Genomic DNA, 4,437 nt, shown 5'->3' on the forward strand with positions numbered 1-4,437 from the left:
TCCCAGGGTAAATGCTTCCCACCAGCATCTGTAACTTCTTGCATGGAAGTCTCTGGGATAGCAAGAGAAACCTGTGGGTAGAAGTCTCTGGTCATCTCAGTAACAGCCAATTCAAGGAAATTACAAGAACACTCTGCACAGACTAAGAAATGTGCAGAGAACAGAGAAGTGTTCTTTTGGTGGTTTGATTATCTTGGAGGTTAAATAATATTTTTGACATGAAAGTTGTATGCAGGAAAACTCCATAAAAATGCACTAAGCACACAATAAATTGAGATGGGAAAATAATGTAGGTAGAAAATGATATTAAGTAAAACAGAGAGAGAAAATATAGAGAAAGAAACTTAAAAAGGAAAAAGGCAACATTTCCACCATGTCTCCGTGGCTTCTCCGAAGAGTAAAGTTGAGCAGTGGCAGAAGTTTTGAGGACTCTGCCCGAGCTCAGTCACAGAGTTTCCCGCAGACACACACAGTGGCAGAGATGCGGCCCCTGTACGTGGTGGATCTGGCGGAGCCCAAGGAGATGGAGGTGCTGGAGCCTGAGAAAGAAAGACTTCCAGCAGTTTCTGCTGCCCGTCATCCAGGAGATGCGCAAGGACATTGCATCGCTGACAAGTGAGCACAGGCACGCACCTGTGTGCAACTGGGACAAGCTGTGGGAGATGGACAGTACGCTGATCCAGATCAAGATGCAGGTGGGGGCCTCTGAAGAGAGCGTACTCAACCCCCTGCACCTCTGCGCGGGTGGTGCGGGGCCTTGTGGCCCCAGGGCAGAAAAGGCGCAGGAGATGGTGAAGATGGCCGAGATGCTGGCGCAGCTTGCACGGCAAATAGAGAAGAGCGAATCGTCACGAGCGGGCCGTGGATTCCGGTTGAGTGTTGACCCTTGGCTGATAGGACACTCTGGAGAAGCTAAAACCAGAGACCCTTTTGTTTTCCTTCCCCCCCCCCTTTTTTTCTTTTTTCTTTTCTTCCTCAGTGTTCACTCAATTCTCACTGACACTACGTTCCTGCTACAGTCTGCGGTTGGTGACCTCGATATGAGTTTTTGATTATTCAGTGGTTCCTTTTTTTTGTTTGTTTAGGGGAAATAACTTTGATTTGGAAAATGCAATCACATAAGGGAATTAAGGCCTAGATTGTAAGCCCTTGTGGCAGTCAAATAACGTTTGTTCCTGGGCTTTGGTGGTTGTTTTTGGATTTTGAGGTGCTTTGCTCTTTCTTGGGTGACCTGATAGTTCCCTGGAACTTTGAGTCCCTGTTACACTTGAGACTCCAAGTTGGAGCTCACCGGCTCTGGAAGTTCTGAAGGAGCTGCATTACTTGTAGAAGATGACCCCATGCTGCAATGGCAAAAGAAGTGACCAGCCTTCATCTGGGACTGCAATGGGCCTTACATGGCTAGGACTGATGACCTGGGAGAAGGGTTAGAGGATAATATTGTTTCTATTGGGGGACTTTAATTTCTGTGTAAGACCAAAGCAGGAGAGATATATTTTATGCAAATTTTAAATTTTATGTGCTACACTATCTATTGTAACCTGTCTGGTGAGTTTGTTTGGACAGCCTAATTCATTTCTAAATGAAATGGAACCCAGAATGGGAGATGAGGTCTTGTTAGGCTGTACAAGTTGGTATTATATCCCCGTATATTTGAGGAGACCCTGAGCATAAAATGAAAGGGCAATGCCCTTTGTGGACTGGGAAGGAAAACCTGCAACTGTCTGCAATGGACCCAAGACTTCAAGGAAGAGACATCTTCAGGTTCATCTGTGGTCAGGTTATAAATGTATTGAGTAGCAGACCTGGGAAGCATTTAAGGTCAAAACCCCTACCATGTATGAAACACAAAATCTTACATGTTAATGAAAGTATCCGTTTGCTTGAAAAGATTTTTTAAAAAAGGAAATATTTCCACCTAACAAGAAACCAACTCCTCTAGCTGTACTACAGTCTCCCTTAATATAACCTGGTAAAATGTCAACTTGTGCTATTTCCTCAATAAATCCTTGGCCATTGAGTAAATTAGCCTAGATAACGCATTATGTGTGAACAGTGGCATACAGACATATTAATTGGTTTGTGAAAACATAAACCTCAAGGTGGCCAAGTTAAGAGTGTAAATTTCTGTCCAAACTATGCCATGACATCTTTACCTTATTAAAAAAATATATTGTGTTCAGGTAGTGGTGACATACACCTTTAATCCAAGCACATGGGAGGCAAAAACAGGTTTATGTCAGATTTCAAGACCAGCTTTGTCTACAGAGTGAGTTCCAGGACAGCCCTACCTACACAGAAAAAAAACCTATCTTGAAAAAAAGTGATGGTCATTCTATGTAAGGGTTAGTGTTGGAATGTATATCTCTCTAGTGCCAGGTGAGGACACAGGAGTAAGCATCATGACTGAAGCAGACAGATGGACCTCACAAGCAGGAGATTACCGTTTCTGTGAGGTTTAGACAACTGAAACATAGAGGCAAAAAGCAAGAACTTAACAAAGAATATCATTTCACATCAGACAATAACATATTGAGAGTCCTCAACTCTGAATCACATTTCCTGAGGTTACTGGAGCTTCTCTCTCCTGCTGAGTAAGAATAGAGAATATGAAGTTTTTAAGATGGTGGCACTGATCATGCACTGCATCTGATTAGCAGGAAAACCAGGACTTCACAGCGACCTAAAGACCAAACTGAGAGCTACAAAACACCAGTGCTGCTGATTCCCAAGTGAGAGAGATCCACATTGTGGGTGCCAACCCACAGAAACATCCTGGGGGACAGCCCACATTAACTTTTATCTTAGGAAAGGCTGTGGGTTATCCATGCAGCTTCGGGCTCTCCCAGCCCGTATACTGTTTACTGGATCTGGGATGGAAGGACTGTGGGTTATCCATGCAGCCTAGGGCTCTCACCATCCTTCTACTGCTTCCTAGATCCACGACAGGGAGTGGCAGACAGGCAGCGCTGAGTCTCAGCGCAGGACACAGTCCACATTATCTGCCTCCTGAGAAACTGGGTGGGGCACCCAAACACCTTGGAGCTCTGATCCTTCTCAGCACCACAGCTGCTTGCTGGCCTAGCCTGGCTGGATCACAGAGTGTAGAGACCAGATCAACACCATTTTGTGTTCAGGGCCTGTGCACCTGGCCCTGCCCCCACCCCCGGAGTTTCCAGGGAGAGCTACAAACACACAGCTAGCAACTGTTCCTAGGAGCTTGCACCCCGGGGCCAGCCAATCAGAGCTACAGGTCACAGTGACCAGAACAAATGAAAAATTTCCTCCTCTAGTCCGGCCCTCGTCCCTTCACTTAGCCCTGGTCACTCAGGCAATCAGCTTAAAGGTCACCCAGTAAGCCAGTCAAGTTTGTACTAATCACTGTTGCTGAAGTTTGCTTCTGTAAAGGGTATGAATACCCACTGCTTTTGCTACTCGGGGTCTCCTCCTTCTCGAAAGCAGGTAGACCCCATCACGATGGATCAATAAAAGCCTCTTGTGTTTGCATCAATCTCGGACTCAGTCTCTAATTGGGGCTTGCAGGAAAAGACTTCCCTGACATGAGTCTTACAAGAGCAGATAAGCATAGCGCTGCCATCTAAAGAGGACCCGTGGAGACCAGAGCTGAATCCAGGCTCTGGCCACAGTCCATCTTATCTGCCATCTTAAGAGCAACTTCAGGCCTTGGTCTGTCTCTGCCCGCCTGCCTGAAGCACATCGCTCAAGACAAATAAGACACAAAGCAAACAGACTGAGCAGAGAGCTATGCAGCTAAGACAAAATAAGACACAAAGCAAACAGGCTGAACAGAGAACTATGCGGGCCACAATCTGCATTAGCTGCTATCCTCTGAGCATCTTCAGGCCTGGACCAATCTCTTCCTGCCTGCCTGAAGCATACTGTTCTGATTCACCTAAGACATAAAACAAACAGACTGAACAGAGACCTGCTTGGGCCACAATCCTCGTTAGTTGCTATCCTCCTAGCAGCTTCTGGCTCTGATCTCACTCCACCCACCTACAGCCTATTGGCCTGATCCACCTAGGTCACAGAGCAGAGACCTGTGTGGGCCAAACCTCACATTAGCTTCTGTTTCTTAAGCAGTTTTGAGCTCCAATCTCTTTCCCTTGGCCACAAGCTTACTGACCTAGCCCATCTGGAACACAACAGATAGACAGATCACTGCCATCTCAAAAAGGACTATAGGGCACCTGAGCAACTTTGGTCTTAAAAATCTATCAGCCCACTCCTCTCCTGCCAGACCCAACTGGGATACATTCAGGAAACCCAGCTGAGCTGAGCTGCGTGCAGGCTTTAACACCCTCTGTCCAACATTCTGAGGAGGCCTCTAGGGATGCCTAGGAAACAACATTAGGATTATAGCTCTCTTTACTTTCTCCCATCCTGCCTGGCCAATGTGGGACACAGACAGCAACC

At 46.3% G+C, this 4,437-nt stretch overlaps 1 pseudogene; it reads left to right on the top strand.

Moving 5' to 3' along the window:
* Positions 1 to 481: 481 nt before the first annotated feature.
* Positions 482 to 1,122, top strand: LOC127210134 (MORF4 family-associated protein 1-like; annotated as a pseudogene).
* Positions 1,123 to 4,437: the final 3,315 nt, after the last annotated feature.

This window comes from Acomys russatus, chromosome 27 (assembly GCF_903995435.1).
Source record: "Acomys russatus chromosome 27, mAcoRus1.1, whole genome shotgun sequence".
Lineage (NCBI taxonomy): Eukaryota > Metazoa > Chordata > Mammalia > Rodentia > Muridae > Acomys > Acomys russatus.